The sequence below is a fragment of the Lygodium microphyllum genome, chromosome 23 (assembly GCF_053477565.2).
Source record: "Lygodium microphyllum isolate KBCC chromosome 23, Lygodium_microphyllum_v1.1.10, whole genome shotgun sequence".
Taxonomy (NCBI): domain Eukaryota; kingdom Viridiplantae; phylum Streptophyta; class Polypodiopsida; order Schizaeales; family Lygodiaceae; genus Lygodium; species Lygodium microphyllum.
In genome coordinates, this window is record NC_141157.1 from 9,977,920 (window position 1) to 9,992,600 (window position 14,681).

Here is a 14,681-nt window from a genome sequence, read left to right on the forward strand (position 1 = left end):
GTATCTCTGTGTAAAGTAGGATGTCCAAGAATGTTGTCAAGAGACATTGACCACTAGGAACCCAAATTCAGGTCTATCCTAGTGGGTCGACCGTGATCGTTCCGTTGCGTGGTAAACTCAAGAAACCCTAGGCAACAAACCTTGTGACATTCCATGGGAGTGACAGGAAATGTCGCTTATACTCGTCTCTTGATGGACCGCTAAAAACGTGCCTCGATATGCACATTATATTTTCTTGGTTATTGTGATTTTACCCTTCTCAAAGCATGCTCATTTTTACTCCTTGGATTCACTTGCACAGATGATGTGGATGGGGCCTTATGTGTACATAATAATGTGATTTGACTCATGTGCCTTGTGCCTATATATATAGGAGGGGTGCAAGGGAGTTGTGTACTAGTGCATCGTACGTAAAATGTCCTAAGGAACATGTGTCATTTTCAAGTGTAAATGTGAATGTACAAAGGTGATGGATGAATGGTGCACAAGCATGCAATGTTGGGGCGAATTTTGTGTACGAGGGCAACATAGGGTACTAGTGGTTGATTATGCACTAACATAGGAAATTGTGGATGAAGTTTAGTCTCTTAAGGTGGTGGCATTGCAAGGTGCAAAAGACACACATGCAAATCGTGCACTGGCATGCTAATGTGTATTGTGATGCTCGTACATGCACTAGAATGAGCTATGCACATATGGCTATATTAGTGTGCTTAAAGGGTTTGGGTTATGCAAGGGTTACTTCAAGGTATAAGATGGAAAAAAACTATGAGCAAGGGACTGTGTGGAGTGCAGTTGAGATACACACATATTTGTGTGCTAGGTGAGTGGACTAGGTTTTTGCACAAGGTTATGTGCACAAGGGTAGGCTAGTGTAGCCTAAGCATCGCATTACAAGTGAGTATGGTGCAGCTAGAATGCTTTAGTCCTCAAGGCTCAAATGCATACATGTGAGTTCATACACAAAAGTAAGGTGTAAAAATACACAGGTATGTTAAGTAGTCATGTGCACCTATGCATGTGTGCTTGTGCATGCTTACTAAGATCACTAAGTGTTTCCTAGCATGAAAAGAGGGTGCAATACAACACTAGTGTATATGATAGTGAGTTATTCTCTATGAATGCGAATCCTAAAATGCAATGGATAAGGAGCAGCCTTAGTGCCCGTGTGCACTAAAGTAGGATAACTTTATTCAGGTTTACAATATTGCTCGTGCACATGTGTAAGAAGGGCAGCATCTCATAAGCATGAGATACATGGAATGCTAGAAACTATAGCCTTTATTATCACATATATGAAGATAATGTCAAAAAAACCATGAATACATGAAAATAGAAGCCATAGCCTTGCTAAGAGTCAATGATGAGCTATAGCATGAAACACACCTCATCTTAAGGTGGGGCGAGAAAGTCACCTATATACCATGGTGGGAAATGTACACACCCATGTCATGGTGGAAGTAACCATGAAGGTCCTTGGACGAGTGTTATTCCAAGGACGACAAAATCATAAGAAGATACCTACATTTGGCTGATTAGCCTTATTCATAGCAAACTTAGCTTCTCATATCCTGGGCTAAAATAGACTAAAATTATTTGCATTACAAACAAGCCCTTCTTTAAAAAGCTTTATTCTCAAAGCTAAGAATATGGGAAAATATAAGGGATTGGACTTGGATTTCAAAGATCCATGTGCTAAAGAAGATTTCATATCCAATGAAGCTCAAGTGAGATCACTGCAGTGAATTTCCTACATATTATCTCATAATATGGGGAAAAAAAAACATAACTCGCAGTAGACATCTCCTTTATTGAGCAAATGAGATGTCATATTGAAGTAGATACTGAAGGCCATCATGTTCAAGGATGAAACCTTAACTTTGATTATGATAAGTCATTTTATTTAATGATACTATTTGTAATATAGCAAGCTGTATTATGCAAGATAGCCATGTTTTCCAAACATTCTTCCTCTCAAGAACATGAAGAAACAATGACTAAGTAGCACCAAATATCGAGCATGGAAGGATTTGTTGCAAGCTTATTTTCCTAGAACAAAGCCACTTGAATTGAATGGAATACCAATATTATAGCCATCAAGCATAGAAAAATTGTCATCAAGTAGAAGTATCAAGCCACTAGGATCAAGGTATAATGCATCATCCCCATAATCATTTCCAAAATCCCCCAAATCATAAAGAAACATAGTGTCATCATTATGCCTATCATCCATGTCATATACATATGCATTCCAAGCATAATGTCCATAGACATCCTCATAAAGAAGCTCATATGCATCATCGTCTAATGACCCAGTGTCTTCAAGACATTCAGTTGCAATACAATCCTCTTGAGTCACAGGGAAACGATGTAACTCTTGGGCTTGTTCTTATTCTAGATCATCGTCATTCATTTGTGTCTCAGTGTCTACTTGAAACTCTTGATGCTCTTGTACTCTATCAACTTCTTGTCCATCTTCATCATCCATATCATCTTTAGCTTCTTAATTTCTTCATATACATCTTCATGTTAACCAAGTTTCTCTTCTTCCTCTTTCTTTTCCATAGCTCTTGCAATCAAAGTATTCGCCTTTGTAGTAGGTGATGCCATGATAGCATGCTTCCCATTTTCTTTATTATGGTAATATCCCAAAGAATTAGCATGAGGCTCCCTTACATAGGGCTATACATAGGTGATGTCATGATAGCATGCTTCCCGTTTTCTTTATGATGGTAATACCCCAAAGAATTAGCATGAGGCTCCCTTACATAGGGCTATACATAGGAATCATAAGAGCTACCATTCAATTCCGTTATATAGGGCTATCCATAGGAGTCTTGAAGATGACCGTACATTGCATAGGGATATGCAAAATGATGCTACCCATTAGCATCATGATAATGACCATGATTATGTGGGGATTATATCCATAATCTTGGCCCATAACTTGTCCCATAGAGTTTGGAGAATCACTATGATTATGATGCTAAAGATTACCATAATGATGTGGCTGACCAACATGTGACTGCCTTTGCCCATGCAAATGTGGAACTCGTGTTTGGCTCATCATGTTCTCAAATAGCCTCTTTTTGTTTTCATCATACCTAGCGTGCATTTCATCCCAGCGTGTTTGATATTTGGATTGCATAAATGATACTTTATGGTCCTTACATGCATGATGATGTCTAGGACAATAGGCATCATGCACATTTGCATTTTGTCCATATGCATAAGGTTGATGCTACTCAAAGTTGCATGGTGATTGTCCATGGCTATGATATGATTCATTTGCATTTGACCATGAGATTCTGTATATGGCTGCTTTCCATGTACCTCATATCCTTCACTACATTGCCCATATGCCTTTGATCCATATTCACTAGCATAATGCTACTCATGTACATGACTAGGTCCATACGCACTAGCCTAATGTTGTCCATGTCCTTATGATCATGTGCATGTTGCTAGTCATGGCCCTTTTCATGGTGATACTATTGCTCATAGCAATGTTGATCATAAGGTTGATGTCCATGCCATGTATATGCTTCATGATCTTCATGATGATAAGCATGTTGCATGATTGCATGGTAATCTTGTTGTTCTTGCATAACTATTCCAAATGCATAAAAATATGATGGCATTTTCCTCACTCTACCAAAGTTTCCAAAGAGCATATAATTAGTGCTTATTTCTCTTGATCATAGCTCCAAGTCTAGTGTGTCTTGCTTGTCATTGTAGACCTTTCTAGAAAATCTACTTCGTTCGGGATAATGCTCGAATACGGTTGATGTCTAGTTCTATTTACTTATGTTGGCTTCCTTATTTATTAATGATATCTACTTCAAGTTATTTAATTAGGAATGATCATGATGATAGTAAACATCATGATACTTTTTGGGACAACAATTGCACATTAATGAATATAATATGTATTTTTTGTGTCTGCATGTCAAACCTGAATGTTAAATGCCTAAAAGGGTTATGAATTCATTTAGAAAGTTGTTTGCAACAACATGGTAATTTCAGGCAGTTTGATGTTTTTATGTGTTCTTGTTGTGGACTTAAGAGGCCGTAACACTTCGGTGATCCTCCTAGTTTCATGGGCAACATTCTCATGATTTAGGCATCATGCATGGAAATAAGAAATTTGCAAGACAGTGCAATATTGCGATGGTTTTAGTCAATATCCTGAAGATCTCCATTATTCAGGAGTTCTCAATGATATGGGTTCAAAGCAGTCTAGTTCCAGTTGAAAATTTTGATCTATAATAGCCAGTAGTTTCAAGGGTTCATTTTGAGAGTTTCAAGATGTAGCCCTCATTTCAAGTCTTTAGGTTTCTTTTTAAAGTTGAAATGTGAATGGAGAAAGATACAATAGTAGCAAAAGAGGGTGCAATCTATTGAGAGGAAACTTGAGACGATGAGAGAAAATAGAGATTCAAGCAGTTTTAGGGTAGATATGCATTCAAGCAGATTCTTGCAATTCAGACAGTTTCTTGCAATTCAGATAGTTTCTTGCAGTTCGGGAAAATTCGTGTAATTCAAGTAGATTCATGTTATTCAAATGTTCAGGACATGATGGAAAAGAATACAGGAGGAACAATGGAAGCTGCCTAAAGAAATGTAGATAGAGGAGCAACAAAAACCACAAGACCTGCCAAAGCGATTCGCAAGGTTCAAAAAGGGAGATATGGTGGTGATCTTGCTGGGAGCCAAACGATAGGGGTAAGCAAGCAAACCAATCGAGGGACTTGCCAAGGTCAAAGAGGTCAATTTAGCTAGGGAAGGGGAGACCCCACGACCTGTCTTTATAGCCGATGACTTGACTGAGCAAGATGATGTAAGTCTCGTTACTCTCTTGTGAGAGTATATATACGTCTTTGCTCAGTCCCTAGAAGAGCTCAAAGGGGTAGACCCGAGTGTGGTGACTTACAACATATCCATGATACCTGCCGCAACATCGGTCAAGCAACGACTATATCCCATGAATCCAAATCACACCCATGCCATCAAGAAAGAAATGAACAAGCTAATGAGAGCAGGATTTATCTACGAAATTGAACACACAGACTAGGTTTCCCACATAGTCATAGAAGAAGAAGAAGAAGAGGAGGAGGAGGAGAGAGAGAGAGAGAGAGAGGGAGAGAAAGAGAGAGAGAGAGAGAAGAAGAAGAAGAAGAGAGGTGAGAAGGGAGAGAGACAAAGAAGAAGAATAATAATAATAATAATAATAAGAGAGAGAGAGAGAGAGAGAGAGAGAGAGAGAGAGAGAGAGACTCTTTGAAGAATCTCCTTCTCTTCCCCTCCCTGGAGGGTGGTGGCCACACGTACATATCTTTACCCCCTAAATTATCCTCCACTGCAGCTTAATTCTCTCCCCAACTTGGCCCCCGCTATTGGAGTACAAGGCGTGGAAGTCTTGTGCAATTCACGTCTAAGTGAGACTAAGATCGAGAATGGTCCCCAAGCAAAAAATGTCACATGTGAATGGCAACCCCACGATGAGAAACGAAGCCTCGGCAACAAGGACATCACTGCCAATTCAACTGCGGTACCGGTCGTAAGTAATGTATTTCCAAATTAATAGATGCTTGCTGTGATTTCTGCATGAGATGCATTAGACTCGTATTATGCCGCACTAGAATATGTCATTGAAAAGGATGAATTCCATCTCAAATATTCGAAGATGAAGTTTGCAAAGTGCTTGTATCAAGGGAAGTTAATTGCACCTAGTTGCTATGTGACAAATCCATGCACAACATAAGCAACATATAAGATTCTAAAGTATTAAGCATCGATAAGACTTCGATTAATATTTACCTAGGACAATATTGTTTAAGGTTCATAGATGCACATAGACGGTACATGCATGGGAGAGATTATGTGAAACTTACATCAATGATACATGTTTCCTTGCCTTATGAGAAAGGAAGATAAAATGTTGCATAGTAGGGAAAGGTTAAAAGACAAACATCACTTAGAGAAGATACATAAAAGCTCTTTCCAGAGTGATTATCTTGCATGGAAATGATAGGACTTACATCTTGTATAGTGTTTGAAACCTTAGCATATGCATTAGCTAAGTGTTAAGTAAAAATTTTCATGGTATTGCCCCTTGATCCCAAGGGGGAGAGCAAATATGCGATGGAAGGGTTATCGCGACTATTCTTGCAATGTTTGAAAAAGAGTACCATTGTTTTTTTGATTGATTGAATAACACCCTAAATGCTTTTACATTCAACTAATTGTTGGATTGTGGTTTGGATGAATATTCCAAGTGCTTGTGATTGATGGTAAATGCATGGCAGAGGTCCGTGATGCCAAGTTGCCATGGGAATAAATACATGTTTTCTGAAATATGATATTAGGGTTGAATGCCTTGTTTGTGCTTGATTCCTAAATGAATTAATTAAGGAAAGGATATCTTTCATGGGTGGATCATCTCCAAGATCACACCGTGGATTAACTCGAGAAGGGCACTGCTCAATTCATGGGCTGAAGGTGGAGTGGTGAAAAGGCCATCCGTAGAAATTGTCTTTCACTCCTAGGCCGCTTGGGGTCAGGTGGAGCTTTGGACACCCCTTGGTTAGTCTAGAATGGATTTGTAGACCGCCGCGAGCCCAACGTCTATGGCGTTGGAAGATCCTATTCTAGATAAAGGATGGAAATTTTGGTGCCATGTAATTTGAACCGGATACTTCTGTAGGGCAGAAGGGAAATATAATTTCTCCTGTATGGGCAGGAGACAAAGACTAACTTGAAGATAAGTTAAGGAACTTGTTTATTAAAAGGATTGTTTGCCCTATTTTTGTGTCGGTGCTTTAAGTTACACAAATGAACCATGTTCCCTAAAAGGCTCAATTAAGGAATCTGATTTTAAATGTCACACATAATTGTGGTAGAACCTAATTATTAGAAAAATAAAGCTACCAAGGGAAGCGGGTGAGCAGAATCCTCGACCGGTCTAGGGTGGTTTCAAAAAACTCAGACGTTTCTGATAAGGTTTCACCAACGTCCGATTGACCCTTAGGAATTGTTAGGTTAGAACCCCCAATTCATGCCATTTTAGGGGACCGGAATGGGACTATGCCCTATGGGTAGAGAGGTTGAGCAGTGCATCCCTCTCGTTTTTCATTCTCTTTGAACCAAGTGTGGCATGGATTTGCTTTGGCTTGGGTATCTCTGTGTAAAGTAGGATGTCCAAGAATGTTGTCAAGAGACATTGACCACTAGGAACCCAAATTCAGGTCTATCCTAGTGGGTCGACCGTGATCGTTCCGTTGCGTGGTAAACTCAAGAAACCCTAGGCAACAAACCTTGTGACATTCCATGGGAGTGACAGGAAATGTCGCTTATACTCGTCTCTTGATGGACCGCTAAAAACGTGCCTCGATATGCACATTATATTTTCTTGGTTATTGTGATTTTACCCTTCTCAAAGCATGCTCATTTTTACTCCTTGGATTCACTTGCACAGATGATGTGGATGGGGCCTTATGTGTACATAATAATGTGATTTGACTCATGTGCCTTGTGCCTATATATATAGGAGGGGTGCAAGGGAGTTGTGTACTAGTGCATCGTACGTAAAATGTCCTAAGGAACATGTGTCATTTTCAAGTGTAAATGTGAATGTACAAAGGTGATGGATGAATGGTGCACAAGCATGCAATGTTGGGGCGAATTTTGTGTACGAGGGCAACATAGGGTACTAGTGGTTGATTATGCACTAACATAGGAAATTGTGGATGAAGTTTAGTCTCTTAAGGTGGTGGCATTGCAAGGTGCAAAAGACACACATGCAAATCGTGCACTGGCATGCTAATGTGTATTGTGATGCTCGTACATGCACTAGAATGAGCTATGCACATATGGCTATATTAGTGTGCTTAAAGGGTTTGGGTTATGCAAGGGTTACTTCAAGGTATAAGATGGAAAAAAACTATGAGCAAGGGACTGTGTGGAGTGCAGTTGAGATACACACATATTTGTGTGCTAGGTGAGTGGACTAGGTTTTTGCACAAGGTTATGTGCACAAGGGTAGGCTAGTGTAGCCTAAGCATCGCATTACAAGTGAGTATGGTGCAGCTAGAATGCTTTAGTCCTCAAGGCTCAAATGCATACATGTGAGTTCATACACAAAAGTAAGGTGTAAAAATACACAGGTATGTTAAGTAGTCATGTGCACCTATGCATGTGTGCTTGTGCATGCTTACTAAGATCACTAAGTGTTTCCTAGCATGAAAAGAGGGTGCAATACAACACTAGTGTATATGATAGTGAGTTATTCTCTATGAATGCGAATCCTAAAATGCAATGGATAAGGAGCAGCCTTAGTGCCCGTGTGCACTAAAGTAGGATAACTTTATTCAGGTTTACAATATTGCTCGTGCACATGTGTAAGAAGGGCAGCATCTCATAAGCATGAGATACATGGAATGCTAGAAACTATAGCCTTTATTATCACATATATGAAGATAATGTCAAAAAAACCATGAATACATGAAAATAGAAGCCATAGCCTTGCTAAGAGTCAATGATGAGCTATAGCATGAAACACACCTCATCTTAAGGTGGGGCGAGAAAGTCACCTATATACCATGGTGGGAAATGTACACACCCATGTCATGGTGGAAGTAACCATGAAGGTCCTTGGACGAGTGTTATTCCAAGGACGACAAAATCATAAGAAGATACCTACATTTGGCTGATTAGCCTTATTCATAGCAAACTTAGCTTCTCATATCCTGGGCTAAAATAGACTAAAATTATTTGCATTACAAACAAGCCCTTCTTTAAAAAGCTTTATTCTCAAAGCTAAGAATATGGGAAAATATAAGGGATTGGACTTGGATTTCAAAGATCCATGTGCTAAAGAAGATTTCATATCCAATGAAGCTCAAGTGAGATCACTGCAGTGAATTTCCTACATATTATCTCATAATATGGGGAAAAAAAAACATAACTCGCAGTAGACATCTCCTTTATTGAGCAAATGAGATGTCATATTGAAGTAGATACTGAAGGCCATCATGTTCAAGGATGAAACCTTAACTTTGATTATGATAAGTCATTTTATTTAATGATACTATTTGTAATATAGCAAGCTGTATTATGCAAGATAGCCATGTTTTCCAAACATTCTTCCTCTCAAGAACATGAAGAAACAATGACTAAGTAGCACCAAATATCGAGCATGGAAGGATTTGTTGCAAGCTTATTTTCCTAGAACAAAGCCACTTGAATTGAATGGAATACCAATATTATAGCCATCAAGCATAGAAAAATTGTCATCAAGTAGAAGTATCAAGCCACTAGGATCAAGGTATAATGCATCATCCCCATAATCATTTCCAAAATCCCCCAAATCATAAAGAAACATAGTGTCATCATTATGCCTATCATCCATGTCATATACATATGCATTCCAAGCATAATGTCCATAGACATCCTCATAAAGAAGCTCATATGCATCATCGTCTAATGACCCAGTGTCTTCAAGACATTCAGTTGCAATACAATCCTCTTGAGTCACAGGGAAACGATGTAACTCTTGGGCTTGTTCTTATTCTAGATCATCGTCATTCATTTGTGTCTCAGTGTCTACTTGAAACTCTTGATGCTCTTGTACTCTATCAACTTCTTGTCCATCTTCATCATCCATATCATCTTTAGCTTCTTAATTTCTTCATATACATCTTCATGTTAACCAAGTTTCTCTTCTTCCTCTTTCTTTTCCATAGCTCTTGCAATCAAAGTATTCGCCTTTGTAGTAGGTGATGCCATGATAGCATGCTTCCCATTTTCTTTATTATGGTAATATCCCAAAGAATTAGCATGAGGCTCCCTTACATAGGGCTATACATAGGTGATGTCATGATAGCATGCTTCCCGTTTTCTTTATGATGGTAATACCCCAAAGAATTAGCATGAGGCTCCCTTACATAGGGCTATACATAGGAATCATAAGAGCTACCATTCAATTCCGTTATATAGGGCTATCCATAGGAGTCTTGAAGATGACCGTACATTGCATAGGGATATGCAAAATGATGCTACCCATTAGCATCATGATAATGACCATGATTATGTGGGGATTATATCCATAATCTTGGCCCATAACTTGTCCCATAGAGTTTGGAGAATCACTATGATTATGATGCTAAAGATTACCATAATGATGTGGCTGACCAACATGTGACTGCCTTTGCCCATGCAAATGTGGAACTCGTGTTTGGCTCATCATGTTCTCAAATAGCCTCTTTTTGTTTTCATCATACCTAGCGTGCATTTCATCCCAGCGTGTTTGATATTTGGATTGCATAAATGATACTTTATGGTCCTTACATGCATGATGATGTCTAGGACAATAGGCATCATGCACATTTGCATTTTGTCCATATGCATAAGGTTGATGCTACTCAAAGTTGCATGGTGATTGTCCATGGCTATGATATGATTCATTTGCATTTGACCATGAGATTCTGTATATGGCTGCTTTCCATGTACCTCATATCCTTCACTACATTGCCCATATGCCTTTGATCCATATTCACTAGCATAATGCTACTCATGTACATGACTAGGTCCATACGCACTAGCCTAATGTTGTCCATGTCCTTATGATCATGTGCATGTTGCTAGTCATGGCCCTTTTCATGGTGATACTATTGCTCATAGCAATGTTGATCATAAGGTTGATGTCCATGCCATGTATATGCTTCATGATCTTCATGATGATAAGCATGTTGCATGATTGCATGGTAATCTTGTTGTTCTTGCATAACTATTCCAAATGCATAAAAATATGATGGCATTTTCCTCACTCTACCAAAGTTTCCAAAGAGCATATAATTAGTGCTTATTTCTCTTGATCATAGCTCCAAGTCTAGTGTGTCTTGCTTGTCATTGTAGACCTTTCTAGAAAATCTACTTCGTTCGGGATAATGCTCGAATACGGTTGATGTCTAGTTCTATTTACTTATGTTGGCTTCCTTATTTATTAATGATATCTACTTCAAGTTATTTAATTAGGAATGATCATGATGATAGTAAACATCATGATACTTTTTGGGACAACAATTGCACATTAATGAATATAATATGTATTTTTTGTGTCTGCATGTCAAACCTGAATGTTAAATGCCTAAAAGGGTTATGAATTCATTTAGAAAGTTGTTTGCAACAACATGGTAATTTCAGGCAGTTTGATGTTTTTATGTGTTCTTGTTGTGGACTTAAGAGGCCGTAACACTTCGGTGATCCTCCTAGTTTCATGGGCAACATTCTCATGATTTAGGCATCATGCATGGAAATAAGAAATTTGCAAGACAGTGCAATATTGCGATGGTTTTAGTCAATATCCTGAAGATCTCCATTATTCAGGAGTTCTCAATGATATGGGTTCAAAGCAGTCTAGTTCCAGTTGAAAATTTTGATCTATAATAGCCAGTAGTTTCAAGGGTTCATTTTGAGAGTTTCAAGATGTAGCCCTCATTTCAAGTCTTTAGGTTTCTTTTTAAAGTTGAAATGTGAATGGAGAAAGATACAATAGTAGCAAAAGAGGGTGCAATCTATTGAGAGGAAACTTGAGACGATGAGAGAAAATAGAGATTCAAGCAGTTTTAGGGTAGATATGCATTCAAGCAGATTCTTGCAATTCAGACAGTTTCTTGCAATTCAGATAGTTTCTTGCAGTTCGGGAAAATTCGTGTAATTCAAGTAGATTCATGTTATTCAAATGTTCAGGACATGATGGAAAAGAATACAGGAGGAACAATGGAAGCTGCCTAAAGAAATGTAGATAGAGGAGCAACAAAAACCACAAGACCTGCCAAAGCGATTCGCAAGGTTCAAAAAGGGAGATATGGTGGTGATCTTGCTGGGAGCCAAACGATAGGGGTAAGCAAGCAAACCAATCGAGGGACTTGCCAAGGTCAAAGAGGTCAATTTAGCTAGGGAAGGGGAGACCCCACGACCTGTCTTTATAGCCGATGACTTGACTGAGCAAGATGATGTAAGTCTCGTTACTCTCTTGTGAGAGTATATATACGTCTTTGCTCAGTCCCTAGAAGAGCTCAAAGGGGTAGACCCGAGTGTGGTGACTTACAACATATCCATGATACCTGCCGCAACATCGGTCAAGCAACGACTATATCCCATGAATCCAAATCACACCCATGCCATCAAGAAAGAAATGAACAAGCTAATGAGAGCAGGATTTATCTACGAAATTGAACACACAGACTAGGTTTCCCACATAGTCATAGAAGAAGAAGAAGAAGAGGAGGAGGAGGAGAGAGAGAGAGAGAGAGAGGGAGAGAAAGAGAGAGAGAGAGAGAAGAAGAAGAAGAAGAGAGGTGAGAAGGGAGAGAGACAAAGAAGAAGAAGAATAATAATAATAATAATAAGAGAGAGAGAGAGAGAGAGAGAGAGACTCTTTGAAGAATCTCCTTCTCTTCCCCTCCCTGGAGGGTGGTGGCCACACGTACATATCTTTACCCCCTAAATTATCCTCCACTGCAGCTTAATTCTCTCCCCAACTTGGCCCCCGCTATTGGAGTACAAGGCGTGGAAGTCTTGTGCAATTCACGTCTAAGTGAGACTAAGATCGAGAATGGTCCCCAAGCAAAAAATGTCACATGTGAATGGCAACCCCACGATGAGAAACGAAGCCTCGGCAACAAGGACATCACTGCCAATTCAACTGCGGTACCGGTCGTAAGTAATGTATTTCCAAATTAATAGATGCTTGCTGTGATTTCTGCATGAGATGCATTAGACTCGTATTATGCCGCACTAGAATATGTCATTGAAAAGGATGAATTCCATCTCAAATATTCGAAGATGAAGTTTGCAAAGTGCTTGTATCAAGGGAAGTTAATTGCACCTAGTTGCTATGTGACAAATCCATGCACAACATAAGCAACATATAAGATTCTAAAGTATTAAGCATCGATAAGACTTCGATTAATATTTACCTAGGACAATATTGTTTAAGGTTCATAGATGCACATAGACGGTACATGCATGGGAGAGATTATGTGAAACTTACATCAATGATACATGTTTCCTTGCCTTATGAGAAAGGAAGATAAAATGTTGCATAGTAGGGAAAGGTTAAAAGACAAACATCACTTAGAGAAGATACATAAAAGCTCTTTCCAGAGTGATTATCTTGCATGGAAATGATAGGACTTACATCTTGTATAGTGTTTGAAACCTTAGCATATGCATTAGCTAAGTGTTAAGTAAAAATTTTCATGGTATTGCCCCTTGATCCCAAGGGGGAGAGCAAATATGCGATGGAAGGGTTATCGCGACTATTCTTGCAATGTTTGAAAAAGAGTACCATTGTTTTTTTGATTGATTGAATAACACCCTAAATGCTTTTACATTCAACTAATTGTTGGATTGTGGTTTGGATGAATATTCCAAGTGCTTGTGATTGATGGTAAATGCATGGCAGAGGTCCGTGATGCCAAGTTGCCATGGGAATAAATACATGTTTTCTTAAATATGATATTAGGGTTGAATGCCTTGTTTGTGCTTGATTCCTAAATGAATTAATTAAGGAAAGGATATCTTTCATGGGTGGATCATCTCCAAGATCACACCGTGGATTAACTCGAGAAGGGCACTGCTCAATTCATGGGCTGAAGGTGGAGTGGTGAAAAGGCCATCCGTAGAAATTGTCTTTCACTCCTAGGCCGCTTGGGGTCAGGTGGAGCTTTGGACACCCCTTGGTTAGTCTAGAATGGATTTGTAGACCGCCGCGAGCCCAACGTCTATGGCGTTGGAAGATCCTATTCTAGATAAAGGATGGAAATTTTGGTGCCATGTAATTTGAACCGGATACTTCTGTAGGGCAGAAGGGAAATATAATTTCTCCTGTATGGGCAGGAGACAAAGACTAACTTGAAGATAAGTTAAGGAACTTGTTTATTAAAAGGATTGTTTGCCCTATTTTTGTGTCGGTGCTTTAAGTTACACAAATGAACCATGTTCCCTAAAAGGCTCAATTAAGGAATCTGATTTTAAATGTCACACATAATTGTGGTAGAACCTAATTATTAGAAAAATAAAGCTACCAAGGGAAGCGGGTGAGCAGAATCCTCGACCGGTCTAGGGTGGTTTCAAAAAACTCAGACGTTTCTGATAAGGTTTCACCAACGTCCGATTGACCCTTAGGAATTGTTAGGTTAGAACCCCCAATTCATGCCATTTTAGGGGACCGGAATGGGACTATGCCCTATGGGTAGAGAGGTTGAGCAGTGCATCCCTCTCGTTTTTCATTCTCTTTGAACCAAGTGTGGCATGGATTTGCTTTGGCTTGGGTATCTCTGTGTAAAGTAGGATGTCCAAGAATGTTGTCAAGAGACATTGACCACTAGGAACCCAAATTCAGGTCTATCCTAGTGGGTCGACCGTGATCGTTCCGTTGCGTGGTAAACTCAAGAAACCCTAGGCAACAAACCTTGTGACATTCCATGGGAGTGACAGGAAATGTCGCTTATACTCGTCTCTTGATGGACCGCTAAAAACGTGCCTCGATATGCACATTATATTTTCTTGGTTATTGTGATTTTACCCTTCTCAAAGCATGCTCATTTTTACTCCTTGGATTCACTTGCACAGATGATGTGGATGGGGCCTTATGTGTACATAATAATGTGATTTGA